The following is a 19,738-nucleotide window of genomic DNA, read 5'->3' as shown; positions in this document are numbered from 1 at the left end:
AAATCTCTTCAAACTCCTAATAAAGTATAGCCACTGTCTTGCCACCTTTATAACTGCATAGATATGTTGGGACCAGGTTAGATCTTCAGAGATCTTGACACCCAGGAACTTGAAGCTGCTCACTCTGTTATCATGCCATCTGTTATTAGAGTTGTTTGAGATATAAATATTTCTCACAACACTTGGGAGAACTCTCATTCTGCTCTTCAGAAATGTCTGCGGTTATAATGTTGAACTCTGAGTCAAGAGGATCCTTCCGTTTAATACCTCATCTGAAAGACCGCTGTTCTGACAGTGCTGTTTTCCTTCACTTTTGCACCAAAGTGTCAGGCTAGTCTTTCTGTTCAACTCAGCAGTACAAATAAAAAAAATAGTACTAAGATTATGAGTCCTTGAAAGTGAGTCTGTACATTGTAGAATAAGTTCAGGGTTGTGGCAAGAGAAGTTATCCACACTAGTTCAGGGAGCTGATGGTCATAGGGTAATAACTATTCCTGAATTTGGTGGTGTGGCACCTAGGGCTTCTGTACTTAATCCCAATGATAGTAGCGAGAAAAGAGCATAGCCTGGGAGGTGGGGGGTCTTGGATGATGTCCACTCCAAGCATAGAGTACACATCTATACTAACCCTATGTTCTACCCCTGACCTTTGATCTGTTTTGCCTTGGCGATTTGTGCTCATTTAGATGCTTCGTAACTGTTGTGCAGATTCCTGCCTCCACCACCAACTGGCTGTGCATTCCATATTCTCAAAACCCTCTGGGTGGGGGAAAAAAATCTTCCTTAGATTCTTATGCAACTTCCTACCCCTTAACTTAAATGTTTGCCCATTGGTTTCAGACATCTCTGCAGTCGGGAAATATTCCTTACTGCTTACATGGTCAATGCCCCTTATAACTTTCTATACCTCAATCAAGTCTTCACTCCCCCTGCCCCCAACAAACATCTATCCTCCCCCACTCCAAAGAAAATAAACCCAGCCTCCCTCCTGTCTTTTTGTAAATTCTCATAAAGCTCAGGCAAAAAAAAATCAGGTGTTATCTCCTTTGCACTCTATCCAGTGCAGTTATGAACTTCCTATTGTGTGGCAACCAGAACTCCAGACAATGCTCCACCCATGTTCTTGCCTCCCCTCTCTTATAATCCAAGCTCCAGTCAGTAGAGGCAAGTATTCCTCATGCTGCCTTCACCACCCTATGGGCCTCTTCCAGTGATGCTTGGACCTGTACACTCAAATTCCTCTGATCCACTCTGTTCTTTGTGGTCCTGCCATTCATTGTGTCAGGTATTATTAGTCATCCCTTGCACTTAGCAGGCTTAATTTCCATCTGCTCTGCTCTTCTTACCAGCCGATCAAAGTCATTGTTGTAGCCGGAGATCACCCTCAGGAATGACACACCAATTTTTGTGTCATCTACAAACTTATTAACCATATCTCAAAAAAGTAAGCTTTATTTGTCAGGTGTGCATGGAAACAGTGAAATGTGTCATTTGCATCAATGACCAATACAGTCCGAGGATGTTACGGGGACAGCCCGCAATTGTCACCATGCTTTTGGCACCTACATAACATGCTCACAACTTCCTGAACCCTAACCCATACATCTTTAGAACGTGGGAGGAAACCGGAGCATCTGGAGGGCACCCACATGGGAAGAACATACAAACTCCTTACAGGCAGTGGTGGGAATTGAACTCTCATCGCTGGCACTGTGAAGTGTTAATCTAACTGATATGCTAATGTGCCACCCCACAATCTCCCACATTTATATCCAGATCATAAACAGCAAGAATCTCAGCGGTAGCTTTGTGGTACACTTGGTCAGAGACTTCTAATCACAAAAATCATGGGTATAGCTGATATAATATGACATATTTCACTGTATATTTTGATGTACATGTGACCAGGAAAACTAATCTTAAAAAAAACCCTCCATTATCAGTCACTTCGTCTATTGCCAAAACGATTATTTTTGGCTCCAACTTGCCTTGCAGTGGGATAAGAACCCTCAAACTCCTAACAGAGACAAGAGTGCAACTTAGCCATGGCTGAAAACCCTCGTGGAGACTGAGGGAAGTGGATAATTCTGCACTATTTAGAGATGGTGGGGGACAGTGAGTGAGAGATAATGGTGATCAATCTTGGATATCAGCACAGTGAAGAAGGAGTGCTTTAGTGAAGAGGGCGACTGACCTGTAACTATTTCAGTGATGACCAGCTATCTGCTTCTGCTGAAGCTGCCCACTTGAGCAATGAATAAACACTCCATACAATTTTAAACTTAAAGAAAATTTATCGGGCAGTTTTCATTGTAGTGGCAAGATAGCTCAGTGCAGCTGGGTAGTCTGAGTCTGCCTGAGTAACAAAGCTGTATTAGTCAGGATTAGGAACAAGGACAGACAGGGTTTGAGTTTATCTAGTGAAGAGGCAAGCACGGGCAATTGAAGGAGATTAGTCTTGTCTGGTAGTTTAATTTCTCTTTTAACTGGCAATCGCTCTTCATTTGGTTGGCAGGTTGTGCAAGTGGTTTAGTGTCAAGCCTGCTGAGCAGGGCAAGAAGTAACAGATCTATTTGTAATAGACAGGTGTCAAGTTTAGGTGTTGCGTGAAGCTGCTCAAAGGCTGACAGATAATGTGGCCTTTTTTTCTCTTTCTTTGGTTTGGTTTTCTATGTTCTCCCACCACCTATCCATAAAACGCTCGCATCTCTTTCCTTCCTTGTTTTCACATCCTTTGTATATTTCTGCTTCTCAGCTCCATGCCTTCTTCTCATTACTGCCATCAGGGAGGAAGTAGCAGGAGCCTGAAGACCCACACTCAATGTTTTAGGAGGTGTTTCTTCCACTCACTATCAGATTTTTGAACAGTCCCTTATTATTTGCAGCCCCCTTTTTGCACTATTTATTTACTACTTATGTTCCTTATTGGAGCTTATAGTAATTTTTATGTATTGCACTATACTGCTGCTGCAAAACAACAAACTTTGTGATATATTTCAGTGATATTAAACTTGATTCTGATCTAGCATTTTGTTTTTCTTATATAGTGGATTCTGGTTAATTGGGACACATTGGAACCAATACATTTCACCTAATTAAACGATTGCCCCAATTAGCTGAAGTTTCATGGAAATGGTTAAAAACATATAAAAAAGACAAACTACTGTTTAACTGAGTAACAGTTTATGTATTTAAGTGAAATACAGGACAAATTAGAACACGATCAATGCTGTTACAGTACTATAAAACTGTGTAGTAGTTCCTAACAGTTATCAACAGAGGAATTCATATGCCATGTTCTTTTGATTGGCTAAAAGAACAAATTCAGCGCAGACAGCTGGTGCAGGTAATGGACTGCCTTCAAACAATACTTCCGATGATTGCATCCTCCAAATGTTCACTTTCTGATTGTCGATGCCTTCAAATTCTTCATAGTTCCTAACTTAAATTGTTTCATTATCACTCCCAGCTGTTTCTGGCATCTCCAAACCTGAGTGCATGAAACTACAGTGAGCAAAACAGTTCTGAATTGTCTTACTACTTATTTCTCACCAAATATCAGTGATAAAAATCACTGCTTTTTGAACATAAACACACACAATTGATGCTATTTTTTAAAAAACTGATCGCTCTACACTGCTTCATATTTTGTTTTATCTTCATTCTTTCATTCTTCGTGGTATTTCCTTCTCTTGCATCCTCTGTTCCTGTTTAACAATCCCTTTGAAGGGTCTCAGTTTGAAACATTGGCTTTGCATAAGTGCTGCCAGACCTGCAGAGTTCCTCCAGCATTTTTGTGTGTTACTCTGGATTTCCAGCATCTGCAGAATCTCTTGTGTTCCTGTTTGCTTTCTGTGGAGAAGGGAGAAGATAAACCTTCTTGGCAATGGTTCTGTGAGCTGCAGTTTCCTGTGACCCAGAAGTTTGAGGGTTCCCGGTCCAAAGACTTCACCTCATTATCTAGACTAATGCAGGGTGTTCAGTACAGAATGAAACTTGAATTGATGTAAAAGATTCCCTGTTCCTGCACTGTTTTGAAGAGCAAGGGAGTTCTTCCAGGTTTCCAGGAATGTACCCCTCATTATCGTGTATTTATCACAGGCTGATGTTGGGATCTTGCTGTGCAGAAAATGTTTAGTGTGTTTTCTACATTGCAGCAGATGGGTCTGGAGGACCTAGGTTATAAGGTAAGATTGAATAGGTTAAGACTTTATTCCCTATAGCATAGGGAAAAGAGGAGAGATTTGACAGAGGTACAGGTGCATATTCCTTTATCCGAAATTCTGAAATCCAAAAAGCTCCAAAAACCGAAGTTTTTTTCGGCAACAGCTGATGTCACTCAAGTGTGACATGGCAGCACTAGCAGAGGCCGCCGGACGTCAGTTGTGGCTCAGCACTCGTACTGGTTACACATGCATTTGCTGTTCGCTGATATTTTGTGTTCACTGTTGACTTTGTGTTTAATTTCACCGTGAAAATTTCAAAAAGAGCTGCAGATACCCCTATAGGTAACAATGAGAAAAAGAGAAGGAATCTTCTCTATCAATAACGCAGAAAGTGGAGTTATTGCAGAAGCTTGATCGTGGTGTGTCTGTGCGGCACCTTACTGAAGAAAATAGTGTCAGAACTACCACTGTATATGATTTAAATAAACAGAAAGACAAAACTTCAGTAACTTATAGTGACAGTGACGTTCCACATTTATTCCAATAAGTCATTTACCATGTGTTTGATTCAGTTCGTTTGAAGCTGTATATTTTTATGTTTTATTGAATGTTTTTGTTGGAAATAAAATTTCTTCTTGTCATTATTCCCTAAACAATGCAGTATAACAACTATTTACATAGCATTTACATTGTATTAGGTATTATAAGTAATCTAGAGATGATTTAAAGTATACAGGAGGATGTGCGTAGGTTTGGTGCGCCGCTGGGTCCTAAAATCCACCGTACTGAGACAGGTTAAATAAGGGACTTGAGCATACGTGGTTTTTGGTATCGGGGGTGGGGGGGGGGGCTGAAATGCGAAAAATTCTGAATTCGGAAATCCAACTGGCCCCAAGGATTTCGGACCTGTATACAAAATTGATGGGTATAGATAGGGTTAATACAAGCAGGCTTCTTCCATTGAGGTGAGGCTTGAACTAGAAGACATGGATCAAGGATGAAAGGTGAAATATATTAAGGGGAACATGAGGAGAAACATTGTCACTAAGATGGTGGTGAGAGTGCAGAATGAGCTGCCAGCAGAAGTGGATGTGGGTTTGTTTGCAGCATTTAAGAGAGGTTAGGATAGCTACACGAATGGGAGGGGTACGGAGGGCTATGGTGCAGATGCGGGTCAATGGGACTAGGTGAATAATAGTTCAGCAAGCTAGATGGGCCAAAAGGCTGGTTCTGGGCTGTAGTGCTCTGAGAATCTGTGATTCTATGGACAGTGACTGTGCTTTTAAAATAACACTCTGTTGGCTTATAATTGGATCTTCTGAAAGTGTTATAAAAGGAGCAACAGAAATCTATTTAAAACCTGAAATGCAAATTTTTTATTACTGTATGCAGTGGGTAAATGAGATATGGTTGGGAACTGTTTTCCTGTGACAGTAATGAGTAGCAGTTGGCAAACCAGTCCCTCGAACTTGCTTCATCAATCAGTACCATGATGATCATTTGCCTCAATTCCACACTCCATAATCTCCTTTTTATTTTCCCCAATTTGATTTCATGACTTTCTGGAGTAGAGAACTCTTAAAATTCACAACTCTGTGAGTGAAGAAATTTTCTCCCATCTTAATGGGAGTGGAAAAAGGATGCAACCGTGGTTGACAAGAGAAGTCAAAGCCAAAGTTAAAGCTAAGGAGAGGGCATACAAGGAAGCAAAAATTATTGGGAAGACAGGATTGGGAAGTCTTTAAAACCTTACAAAAGGAAACCAAGAAGGTCATTAAGAGAGAAAAGATTAACTATGAAAGGAAACTAGCAAATAATATCAAAGAGGATACTAAAAGCTTTCTCAAGTATATAAAGAGTAAAAGACAGGTGAGAGTAGACATAGGACCAATAGAAAATGATGCTGGAGAAATTGTAATGGGAGATGAGGAGATGGCAGAGGAACTGAACAAGTATTTTGCATCAGTCTTCACTGAGGAAGACAGCAGGATACCGGACACTTAAGGGTGGCAGGGAAGAGAAGTGTGTGCAGTCACAATTACGACAGAGAAAGTACTCAGGAAGCTGAATAGGCTAAAGATCGATAAATCTCCTGGACCAGATGGAATGCACCCTTGTGTTCTGAAGGAAGTAGCTGTGGAGATTGCGGAGGCATTAGCGATGATCTTTCAAAAGTCGATAGATTCTGGCATGGTTCCGGAAGACTGGAAGATTGCAAATGTCACTCCGCTATTTAAGAAGGGGGCAAGGAAGCAAAAAGGAAATTATAGACCTGTTAGCTTGACTTCGGTGGTTGGGAAGTTGTTGGAGTCGATTGTCAAGGATGAGGTTACAGAGTACCTGGAGGCATATGACAAGATAGGCAGAACTCAGCATGGATTCCTTAAAGGAAAACCCTGCCTGACAAACCTATTACAATTTTTTGAGGAAATTACCAGTAGGCTAGACAAGGGAGATGCAGTGGATGTTGTATATTTGGATTTTCAGAAGGCCTTTGACAAAGTGCCACACATGAGGCTACTTAACAAGATAAGAGCCCATGGAATTGCAGGAAAGTTACATACGTGGATAGAGTGTTGGCTGATTGGCAGGAAACAGAGAGTGGGAATAAAGGGATCCTATTCTGGTTGGCTGCCGGTTACCAGTGGTGTTCCACAGGGATCAGTGTTGGGGCCGCTTCTTTTACATTGTACATCAACGATTTGGATTATGGAATAGATGGCTTTGTGGCTAAGTTTGCTGACGATACGAAGATAGGTGGAGGGGCCGGTAGTGCTGAGGAAACGGAGAGTCTGCAGAGAGACTTGGATAGATTGGAAGAATGGGCAGAGAAGTGGCAAATGAAGTACGATGTTGGAAAGTGTATGGTTATGCATTTTGGCAGAAAAAATAAACAGGCAGTCTATTCTTTAAGTGGGGAAAGAATTCAAAGTTCTGAGATGCAACGGGACTTGGGAGTCCTCGTACAGGATTCCCTTAAAGTTAACCTCCAGGTTGAGTCGGTAGTGAAGAAGGCGAATGCAATGTTGGCATTCATTTCTAGAGGAATAGAGTATAGGAGCAGGGATGTGATGTTGAGGCTCTATAAGGCGCTGGTGAGACCTCACTTGGAGTACTGTGTGCAGTTTTGGTCTCCTTATTTAAGAAAGGATGTGCTGACGTTGGGGAGGCTACAGAGAAGATTCACTAGAATGATTCCGGGAATGAGAGGGTTAACATATGAAGAACGTTTGTCCGCTCTTGGACTGTATTCCTTGGAGTTTAGAAGAATGAGGGGAGACCTCATAGAAACATTTCGAATGTTAAAAGGCATGGACAGAGTGGATGTGGCAAAGTTGTTTCCCATGATGGGGGAGTCTAGTACGAGAGGGCATGACTTCAGGATTGAAGGGCATAACAGAACAGAAATGTGAAAAAAAATTTTTAGTCAGAGGGTGGTGAATCTATGGAATTTGTTGCCACGGGCAGCAGTGGAGGCCAAGTCATTGGGTGTATTTAAGGCAGAGATTGATAGGTATCTGAGTAGCCAGGGCATCAAAGGTTATGGTGAGAAGGCGGGGCAGTGGGACTAAATAGGATGAAATGGATCAGCTCATGATAAAATGGCGGAGCAGACTCGATGGGCCAAATGGCCTACTTCTGCTCCTTTGCCTCATGGTCTTATGGTCTTAATCTTGTGGCTGATAAACTTATCCTAAAACTTTATGTCCTAGTTGTAAACTTTAAATCAACAGAAACCACTAAATAAATTTTACCACACTCTTTGCACTATGTGGTCATCCCCATTGCCCATTTCCCATTCTGGCTCACCTCCCCTTTCCTCCTTCCTTCTCCTCACCTGCCAATCACCTCCCTCTGGTCACCCTCTTTCTTCCCTTTCTCCCATGGTCCACTCTCCTCTCCTATTAGATTTCTCCTTCTTCAGCCCTTTACTCTTCCACCTATCGCCTCCCAGCTTCTGACTTCATCCCACCTACTTTTCCAGTGGTGGCGCCAGAGATTTTTTTCTTGCTGGTGCTACAGTGATGGTGCTGAGGGATGTACCCTATGGTAATATGTATTCGTAAGGCCAGACGCATGGCATTCAAAAGTCAGTTTGAAGTGTTATGTGCCTACTATAAATGCCTCTGTTGATTCACAAGCAACAACAACTGATAGGTATAATATAAAAGTGAACTGAGACAGTGTCAACAGCATCGGAGACAACACAGAGCATAAACAAACAAACTAACAGAGCATCCGACCCACAGCGCACAACGTGAATCACACACCAATCCCGCAATCAGAGTCAAATGCGTGCTTTTCAACTGAAAAACACAACACTAATCCACAATGGCCAGTGCTATTCGCTTTACATAGACAGACAATGCCAAAAGATACACCATTATTAAAGTCAAATAAGGCAAACAACAGATACGAGGCTTCACCAGGAGTTGGACAAGTCGTACTCTGGCCATGCAATACCGCAATTAATTCCGCTACTGAATTTAAAACAAAAATCAACAGAATCACCGCTTGGAAGTCTAAGTAAAAACAGTAGGCTTAATAGCAGTAAATGTAATAGTTTAGGATTTGCAGGAAACATAAGGACTATGGAATACCCACCTCAAAATAATAATAATAATCAGAATTAGTCTTGGCCCAAATTTTTAAAAAATCAACTGCACTCACCATTGATGATTTCAGAGAAGCACAATCCGTCTGCTGTTGTGATTGGTGGCGAAAGCATCAATGATTTTCTGGATGTCAAGAGCTTTGGTCCTCCGGCTGTTTATGGCCAACAGGACCAAGTTGCTGTTCCGAGCATCGCCACTGCTATTCCTTAGGTTGTTTTTGAGGCGTCTGAGGCAAGAGAAACTCTGTTTGCATGAGGTAGAGTCAGTGATATGCAGATTAGTTTGTATAAATCTATAAATGCATCGCGGTAGGGTCTCATTAGAGCTAGAAATTCCACTGTGTCATTCACTGTCTGTCCTTGCTAGAAACTCAACCACTGCTCTCATATACTCACGATTTTCTTGGACAATCTTTGCATGTCCTTTGTCAAGCATATTTCCCAATCTTGAACCATCTTGTTTTCTCAATCTGAATTCGGCCCATGTCTCCATAGCAAACTTATGAGCTGCATTTACATGGTGGGTTTTGAAAGCTGTTGTAGCTTTCCGCCAGTTGCGGTAACCGGTGACAGTGAAGGTAGACTCAGAATGGAACCTATGTCCTCCACACAGGAAATGCCTGCATGCGAAGCAGAACGTAGTATCTTTCGTGATTGAATATTCTAGTCAGTCAAACCAGCCATGAATAAAACTCCTTTGCTGATTGCCAATCTGTTGCAAAGGGTACTTTTTCAATGCTGGCCAACGGGGTCCTTCCTCAGGCTGCTGGCTAACATCGCTAACAGTATTCCCACTAGCACTAAGAGCAGCTTCATCCACGTTCTCTTCTGAATCCCACTCCATTTCTTGTTCCTCTACTTTGCCCTCACACTCCTTCGATGAACTGCTGTTGTCCTCATCCCCACTTACTCCTTTCTGCATGTCACTTTCAATTAAGACATGCTCAGGCTGAGACACCACTGATTCCTCTGGATGAGGTCGTTTTCTCACTAAAAGTTGATCCATTTTTCACGCTGGCCAAAATAATGCACGTGCCGGGCCCACGCTAGCTTGTAAAAGCACTGTGTGTGTGTGTGTGTGTCATCTGTTAGTCTCGCGAGACCATGGATCCGCGCCTGGGATGTATACTATCAATCTCTCACGTGAGTGAGAGTAAGTGACATCACCACCTTAAGAGATCTTAGATCAGCTTAGCTGATCTGAGTACAGCAACAGCAAGACATTGACAATTAACAAATAAGCAGAAGTGTAGAGTGGACCTGACAGAGTTTATAACTTTATTGCTGCGTGGGTGCTATGGTAATTGGGGGCGCTGTTTCACTAGATCACTGGAGAAACAAGCTGTATTCAAAACTATACAGAGAAAGCAAAGCAGCTGCAATTTGTATGTGAAATTTCAGTTAATTTCTTGGTGGTGCTACGCTGGTGCTATTGCAATTTCTGCTGGGGCTATAGCACCAACTAGCACCACCTTAGCGCCGCTCCTGTACTTTTCCCTCCTTCCACCTTCTTATTCTGTGTTGTTCCCCCTTCCTTTCCAGTCTTGATGAAGGATCTTGGCTTGAAGCGTCAACTATTTATTCCTCTCTGTAGATACTGACTGACCTGCTGAGGTCCTCTAGTATCTTGTGTGTTGACCTGCTGAGGTCCTCTAGTATCTTGTGTGTGTTACTCTGGATTTCCAAACTCTGCAGAATTATTTGTGTTCAAAATTTACCCTTTTCACTCATGTACTTTTCATTGAAGTTATTGAATTTTCTAAAGTCAAGATGGTATTTTTGGAAAAATTCAAGGCTCTGGTTGGTTTATTCATGTGGTCTGTCCAAGGTGGTAGCTGAGCAGCAACTGAGTTTGAAATAAGCAAATCTATCACTATCTATTGCTCTAATGTAAATGCATGCAATGCTACTGCAAGATATCAATATTATTGTCAACCTGTATATATACACACTCAGAAACGGGTAACACCCCAGTCTTGAGTATTGAAAAGAAAGAAAAATACCAATAGCTCGTGTATGGTTGAAACCACAATTTAATTTGAAAAAGTGTTTACAATCTAAATAGAATTCTTAAATGATTTTTGTATTTGAAATTATACATATCTGGGACCGAATTCAAGAGTGGAATCTAATCAAAGGATTCAGGTGGTTCATTTACAGAATAGCAGATACCTGTGATCTAATCAAGAGGTTTAGGTAGTTTATATATTGAATTACAGATACCTGAGGTATAAGTTATTGCTGTGCATAGTTTGGTCAGTGAAGATAATGTAAGAATCTAGAAGTTTGGATTTATCTTTTTTTTTTTCCCCCCTCGTGGGGGCCAGATGGGCTGCTGTGAAACAGCTGTTTTGCTTTCATCCTTTTATCTTCTGTGTGTGTAATCATGTATGTTTTGTCAAAGTACAAAGTAGCCCTGGTACAGGTTTTACCTTTGTAAGCCATTGTGATGGCAAATGTCTTGTGTGTGATTGTGTGCGTTTTCTCCCACATATAGGGGCCACCTTGGCCTCCCCTTTTTTTGTATCTTCCATTATCTGAAGCTCTTTCTCTGCATGTCGTGCTATTGAAGCTCATGCCCGGGCTTGAAGTGCAGGTTCCCACCATTCAAGACAGATAGTCAGGTGTTCGGGAAAGGGAGAGCCCTTTGATGTAAGCCGCTGAAGTCGGCACCAATCAAGGAAAAAACACAAGCTGCATTGAGAGGCAACAGAATTTGCCTCAGACTGCAACAGCTGGACATGCCTGCAACCTAACAAAAATTGAGGAGAAAAAGAATCTGTTTATTTCTGTTGCTCCTTTTCCCCTTCATCCTTCCTGGGGTGCTAGAGCTTGCCGTTTTCACCAACATTCTGTTAGTCATGGCTGAGAATATATTGTGAATGTAGAGCTTCACCTCATCCTGGCCATAGCATATCCATGTTGATTTTGACTGATGGTACCTCGTCCAACTAAGCACAGTTCTGTTTAATCACCCTGTAGGCTTGCTGCAGTATTTTGCTGTTGACCCTACAAGGCTGCTTTATATTGATAAACATTGTGTTAGCTGAGGTGTTTGAAAAATACATCAAACGTAGGAAACACACCTTTACATTTTACCCGCTGGGCTGTTTATAACTAGAATAATGGACACCTGGTGGTGTGTTATAGTCTGGAATCTAATGTCCGGGTGGTTTATATGTAGAATAGTTGATACCAGAGTGCGAGTTACAGGGTAGAATATAATTGAAGGGTTCAGGAGCTTCAATTATTGAATAACATACCTGCAAGTGAATTACAGGATGGAATCTAATAGAGGGACTCAGGTGGTTTCTGAATAGAAAAGCAGACTGGAATCAGGTCTGGATACCCATGTACACCCAGTCTCCATATCTGTGAAAGGTTAGGTACGCTTTGGAAATCAGTTTAGTGGAATTATGAAGTTGTGCTGTAAGAAAGTACTGGGTCTGTACTTACTGTAGTTTGGAAGGAGAGGTGTCCAGTAGAAGGTTCTGGGAGGGATTTACAGAAAATATTGTTTTCAGAGAGTCCAAAGTTATGTATTTATTTATTTATTTATTTATTTATTGTGATACAGTGTAGCGTTGGTTCGTCCAGCCCTTCAAGCAGTCCCCCAGTGTAACCCTAGCCTAATCACGGGACAGTTTACCTTCCAACCGGCACGATGTTGGACTGTGGTAAGAAACCGGAGCACCCAGAGGAAACCCGTGCAATCATGGGGAGGACGTACAAACCCCTTACAGATGGCAGCGGGAGTTTGGCCCCTGTTGACGGTATTGTAAAGTGCTACCATGCTGCCCACGAATAGGAACGGGTGGTCTCAGTATAAAGATTTTGTCATTTAGCTTTCAGCTATGAGGACATTTATTTTATGCAGAACTTCGTAAAACTCCATAATTCCCCATCCCAGGGGGATGGATGTTTAGTTTTTTCATACATGAGATCCACCTGTTTTTCAGAAACTAAGGTATGAAAAAAGAATGGAATTAGGTGCACAATTAAGCCTGGTGTAACTGAGTGGCAGAGCAGATTGGAGAGACCCCTTCACCTATTTGCACTATCATGTTGTTGCATTTGTTTCCAGTTGAGAGCTACAGGGAATTCTTACTCTGAGTGTCAGATAGCTGGGAGTGAGCTAAAAGATGGAATCCAATCAAGCGGATTGGATATGTTATGAATAAGCAGATATCCAGGAATGAGCTAAATAGAGGAGAGCATTTTTTGTTCTGGTTCACTTCATTGCCCTCGTTGGGGGATTGTTTTCAATACAGTGCCAGCTTTAATATGGAGCTGATCAGTAGCTTGTGGTGTGACTGAGACTCCTTGATGTTGCATGGTCTCCAAGGTGGGATCTTTTGATGTGACTTCACCCTCATCCTAGGTGAACAACTTTGTATTTTTTTTTTTCTTTGCCAAACTGGAAGTTTGCCTTCTCTTTATCTACTGAAAGATTTGCACAGATGAGGTGGGGAACCACATCAAAGGAGACATCTCGTTAATGACCGCAGAGGTTCGGAAGTGTGTAGAGCATCCTGGCTGGAAGCCAAAATTCAGGCGGCGCAGGGTGCTGCAATCTCTCACAACACTGACCGCTCAAAGCCCCCTCTGACTGGAGTTCTGTCCAGGTCAGGCTAGTGAAACGACAGTTTCTTCTCAGCCCAACCTGGACTTTGACAAGATTGGACATTAGAGGTTGGTCCAGGGTGCGTCAGCAGGCAAAACTGGTTCAGTATTAGAAGGCAGAGGATGGATTGTTTTTCAGACTGGAGGCCCGTGACCAGTTGTGTGGCATGGTGATTAGTATTGGGTCCTATATTGTTTGTTGTGTATGTTAATGATTTGGATGAGAATGGAGATAGCATGATTAGTAAGTTTGCAGGTAACCCTAAAATTGGTGCCATAATGGACAGTGTGGATGACCTTAGGTTGCAGTAGGATATAGGTCAACTGGGAAAGTGGGCAAGGGAACAACAGAAGGAATGAGTACAAAGTGATGCATTTTGGGAAATTAAACCCAGGTAGGACATGCACAGTGAATGGTAGGACCCCGGGGTATATTGTTGAATAGAAAGACCCTGGGGTACAAGTGCATAGTTTTCTGAAAATGGGAACACAGGTAGAAAGGTTGGTGAAAAAGACATATGGCATGTCTGCCTTCATCTGATGATTCTCTGAATATCAAAGCTGGGGCATCATGTTACGTTTGTACAAACATTGCATAGGCTGCATTTAGAATATTGCATGTGCTGGTTAGACTATGAAGATTAGCCTTGCATGTATACATCAAAACATCGACACGTACAATGAAATGTATTGTTTGCATCAATAACCAGCACAGCCTGAGAATGTGCTGGGGGCAGCCCGCAACATAGCACACCCACAACTTGTGTCTTTGGAATGGGGGAGGAAATTAGAGCTTGTAGAGGGAACCCGCGCAGTCACGAGGAGAAGGTACAAATTCCTTACTGTCCCCGATAACATTTGATTGGACAGCATGGCTGTATTTTGTGTGTAACTGATATTGTTGCTACCAGTGTTTGCACTGTCCTTAACTCATCTTAGTTCTGAATTAGGAAAGTTAGTTTCTGACTTTAAAAGTCTTCTAAAGAGATTGAACCCTCGCAAGGCAGAAGGTCCCGATGGAGAACCTGGTAAGACTCTGAAAACCTATGCCAACCAACTAGTGGGAGTATTCAAGGACATTTTCAACCTCTCACTGCTACGAACAGAAGTTCCCACTTGCTTCAAAAAGGCAACAATTATACCAGTGCCAAAGAAAAATAATGTGGGCTGCCTTAACAAATATCACCTGGTAGCACTCATATCGACAGTGATGAAATGCTTTGAGGGGTTGGTTATGACTAGACTTAACTCCTGCCTCAGCAAGGACCTGGACTCATTGCAATTCGCATATCACCACAATAGGTCAACGGCAGATGCAATCTCAATGGCTCTCCACACAGCTTTAGACTACCTGGACAACACAAACACCTACGTCAGGATGCTGTTCATCGACTAATTTATTAAATGCTCAACATTTAATACCATCATTCCCACGATCCTGATTGAGAAATTGCAGAACCTGGGCCTCTGCAATTGGATCCTCAACTTCCTAACCGGAAGACCACAGTCTGTGCGGATTGGTGATAACATATCCTCCTCGCTGACGATCAACACTGGCACACCTCAGGGGTGTGTGCTTAGCCCACTGCTCTACTCTCTCTATACCCATGACTGTGTGACTAGGCATAGCTCAAATACCATCTACAAATTTGCTGACGATACAACCATTGTTAGTAGAATCTCAGGTGGTGACGAGAGGGCGTACAGGAGTGAGTTATGCCAACTAGTGGAGTGGTGACGCAGCAACAACCTGGCACTCAACGCCAGTAAGACGAAAGAGCTGATTGTGGACTTCAGGAAGGGTAAGACGAAGGAACACGTACCAATCCTCATAGAGGGATCAGAAGTGGAGAAAGTCAGCTTCAAGTTCCTGGGTGTCAAGATCTCTGAGGATCTAACCTGGTCCCAACATATTGATGTAGTCGTAAAGAAAGCTATACTTTATTAGGAGTTTGAAGAGATTTGGTATGTCAACAAATACACTCAAAAGCTTCTATAGTTGTACCATGGAGAGCATTCTGACAAGCTGCATCACTGTCTGGTATGGAGGGGCTACTGCACAGGACCGAAAGAAGCTGCAGAGGGTTGTAAATCTAGTCAGCTCCATCTTGGGCACTAGCCTACAAAGTACCCAGGACATCTTCAGGGAACGGTGTCTCAGAAAGGCTGCGCACCCAGGGCATGCCCTTTTCTCACTGTTACCATCAGGTAGGAGATACAGAAGCCTGAAGGCACACACTCAGCAATTCAGGAACAGCTTCTTCCCCTCTGCCATCCAATTCCTAAATGGACATTGAATCTTTGGACATTACCTCACTTTTTTTAATATACAGTATTTCTGTTTTTGCACATTTTAAAAAATCTATTCAATATACATAATTGATTTACTTGTTTATTTATTACGTTTTATTTTATTTATTATTTATTTTTCTGCTAGATTATGTATTGCATTGAACTGCTGCTGCTAAGTTAACGAATTTCACAACACATGCTGGTGATAATAAACCCGATTCTGATTATGATTCTGATATCCTGTTTTCTGCCATGCTGCAGCTGGAATTTAAAGTATAATTGTGGCAAATAAAATGTTAAGTTTGCTGTCAGAGAAATGGGGATGGCAAGTTGAACATTGAGCAGTTCAGCACAGTACAGACCCTTCGGCCACGATGTCATGCTGACCCATATAAACCTACTCCATGATCAATCTAATCCTTCCCTCCTACACAGCCCAAAACCCTTAATCCTTCTTGCATCCATTTGCCTGAGTCCTTTAAGTTTCCCTATTATATCAGCCACCCCCACCTGGAATAGTGCATTCCAGGCCCCCACCACTCTCTAGGTAAAAACTACCTCTGACATCTCCTTAAGTGTTCCTCTACTCACCTTAACTGGATGTCCTCTGGTATTGGCCAGTGCCACCATGAGAAAAAGGCACTGGCTCTCCATCCTATCTATGCCTCTTATTATCTTATACACCTCTATCGAGTCTTCTCTCATCCTCCATTGACCAAAAGAGAAAAGCCCTAGCTTGTTCAACCTTACTCATAGGCATGTTTGCTAATCCAGGCAGCACCTGGTAAATCTCCTCTGTGCCGTCTGTAAAGTTTCCACATCATTCCTATAATGTGGCGACCAGAACTGAACACAATACCCCAGGCAACACAGATCAAAGTTGCTGGTGAACGCAGCAGGCCAGGCAGCATCTCTAGGAAGAGGTGCAGTCGACGTTTCAGGCCGAGACCCTTCGTCAGGACTAACTGAAGGAAGAGTGAGTAAGAGATTTGAAAGTTGGAGGGGGAGGGGGAGATCCAAAATGATAGGAGAAGACAGGAGGGGGAGGGATAGAGCCAAGAGCTGGACAGGTGATAGGCAAAAGGGATACGACAGGATCATGGGACAGGAGGTCCGGGAAGAAAGACGGGGGTGGGGGGGGGGACCCAGAGGATAAGCAAGAGGTATATTCAGAGGGACAGAGGGAGAAAAAGGAGAGTGAGAGAAAGAATGTGTGCATAAAAATAAGTAACAGATGGGGTACGAGGGGGAGGTGGGGCCTTAGCGGAAGCCAGAGAAGTCGATGTTCATGCCATCAGGTTGGAGGCTACCCAGACGGAATATAAGGTGTTGTTCCTCCAACCTGAGTGTGGCTTCATCTTTACAGTAGAGGAGGCCGTGGATAGACATGTCAGAATGGGAATGGGATGTGGAATTAAAATGTGTGGCCACTGGGAGATCCTGCTTTCTCTGGCGGACAGAGCGTAGATGTTCAGCAAAGCAGTCTCCCAGTCTGCGTCAGGTCTCGCCAATATATAAAAGGCCACATCGGGAGCACCGGACGCAGTATATCACCCCAGTCGACTCACAGGTGAAGTGTTGCCTCACCTGGAAGGACTGTTTGGGGCCTTGAATGGTGGTAAGGGAGGAAGTGTAAGGGCATGTGTAGCACTTGTTCTGCTTACACGGATAAGTGCCAGGAGGGAGATCAGTGGGGAGGGATGGTGGTGACGATTGGACAAGGGGGTTGCATAGGGAGCGATCCCTACGGAATGCAGAGAGAGGGGGAGAGGGAAAGATGTGCTTAGTGGTGGGATCCCGTTGGAGGTGGCGGAAGTTATGGAAAATAATATGTTGGACCCGGAGGCTGGTGGGGTGGTAGGTGAGGACCAGGGGAGCCCTATTCCTAGAGGAGTGGCGGGAGGATGGAGTGAGAGCAGATGTACGTGAAATGGGGGAGATGCGTTGAAGAGCAGAGTTGATGGTGGAGGAAGGGAAGCCCCTTTCTTTAAAAAAGGAAGACATCTCCCTCGTCCTAGAATGAAAAGCCTCATCCTGAGAGCTTCTTGCAATTCCTCCGTCTCCGCCGCATCTGCTCTCAGGATGAGGCTTTTCATTCTAGGACGAGGGAGATGTCTTCCTTTTTTAAATAAAGGGGCTTCCCTTCCTCCACCATCAACTCTGCTCTTAAACGCATCTCCCCCATTTCACGTACATCTGCTCTCACTCCATCCTCCCGCCACCCCACTAGGAATAGGGTTCCCCTGGTCCTCACCTACCACCCCACCAGCCTCCGGGTCCAACATATTATTCTCCGTAACTTCCGCCACCTCCAACGGGATCCCACCACTAAACACATCTTTCCCTCCCCCCCCCTCTGCATTCTGCAGGGATCGCTCCCTACACAACTCCCTTGTCCATTCGTCCCCCCCATCCCTCCCCACTGATCTCCCTCCTGGCACTTATCCGTGTAAGCAGAACAAGTGCTACACATGCCCTTACACTTCCTCCCTTACCACCATTCAAGGCCCCAAACAGTCCTTCCAGGTGAGGCAACACTTCACCTGTGAGTCGACTGGGGTGATATACTGCGTCCGGTGCTCCCGATGTGGCCTTTTATATATTGGCGAGACCTGACGCAGACTGGGAGACCGCTTTGCTGAACATCTACGCTCTGTCCGCCAGAGAAAGCAGGATCTCCCAGTGGCCACACATTTTAATTCCACATCCCATTCCCATTCTGACATGTCTATCCACGGCCTCCTCTACTGTAAAGATGAAGCCACACTCAGGTTGGAGGAACAACACCTTATATTCCGTCTGGGTAGCCTCCTGATGGCATGAACATCGACTTCTCTGGCTTCCGCTAAGGCTCCACCTCCCCCTCATACCCCATCTGTTACTTATTTTTATGCACACATTCTTTCTCTCACTCTCCTTTTTCTTCCTCTGTCCCTCTGAATATACCTCTTGCTCATCCTCTGGGTCCCCCCCCCCCCCTTGCCTTTCTTCCCGGACCTCCTGTCCCATGATCCTCTCGTATCCCTTTTGCCTATCACCTGTCCAGCTCTTGGCTCCATCCCTCCCCCTCCAACTTTCAAATCTCTTACTCACTCTTCCTTCAGTTAGTCCTGATGAAGGGTCTCGGCCTGAAACGTCGACTGCACCTCTTCCTACAGATGCTGCCTGACCTGCTGCGTTCACCAGCAACTTTGATGTGTGTTGCTTGAATTTCCAGCATCTGCAGAATTCCTGTTGTTTACAATACCCCAGGTGTGGTCTAAACAAAGTTTTATAGAGCTGCAACATTACCTCCCGGCTCTTGAGTTTAATCCCCCAAATAATAAAGGCCAACACACCAAGCACCTTCTTAACCACCCTATCAACTTGTGCAGCAACTTTGAGGGATCTGTGGATCTGGACCCCAAGATCCCCCTGTTCCTCCACACTGCTAAGAGTCCTGCCATTGACTTGAATTCCACCTTCCATGTTCTAGTTAATCAGGTAAGAGCATGCAGCTTGTGTTGTCCTTTTAAATTATCAAGTAACTGGCTTGATCAATTTACAAACAGTGTGTCGAGTATGAGATGAGAGCTCCAATGTGACCCAGCACTAAAAATCCAAAGGTGGTCTGTGAGTAGTGATGGGACAGTTGCTGTTAGGGGTCTACCTTATACCTACATGTTTATTACACAGTCAAAGGAAGAAGGACTTGTGTTTCTTTCGTGCTTTTCAATTTCTTAGGATCTCCCAGAGTACTTTAAGATGAATGAAATACTTCATTAAGTATCATACTGGGCATTGAGACAATCAGTTTGCAACAGAAGATCCAAGAAGTAGTAGCAAGATAAGTGGGCTAAACCTGTCCAAGTAATGTTGATTAAGGGATAAATATGCTCAGCCATTGGGAAGAACTTCTCTTTTTTTTCATTTAATCTATTGTCTTAGGATCTTGTACATCCATCATAGTAAGCAGAGTAATGTTAATGTCTCATTCTTAAGATGCCACCTCAACATTCAGCACCCCAAGGGTATTGCACTTGTTGCCCAGTCTAGGTTATTT

The 19,738-nt window shown here is 43.5% G+C and overlaps 1 protein-coding gene across 1 annotated transcript in view; it reads left to right on the top strand.

Moving 5' to 3' along the window:
- Positions 1-19,738, top strand: part of fbxw4 (F-box and WD repeat domain containing 4) — a 169,717-nt gene that overhangs the window by 109,542 nt on the left and 40,437 nt on the right. The gene's annotated exons all lie outside the window — the stretch shown is intronic.

The sequence above is a fragment of the Mobula birostris genome, chromosome 21, assembly GCF_030028105.1.
Source record: "Mobula birostris isolate sMobBir1 chromosome 21, sMobBir1.hap1, whole genome shotgun sequence".
In the NCBI taxonomy this organism is placed as follows: domain Eukaryota; kingdom Metazoa; phylum Chordata; class Chondrichthyes; order Myliobatiformes; family Myliobatidae; genus Mobula; species Mobula birostris.
The sequence above is the reverse complement of the archived record's forward strand: the minus strand, read 5'-3'. Positions and strand labels throughout refer to the sequence as shown.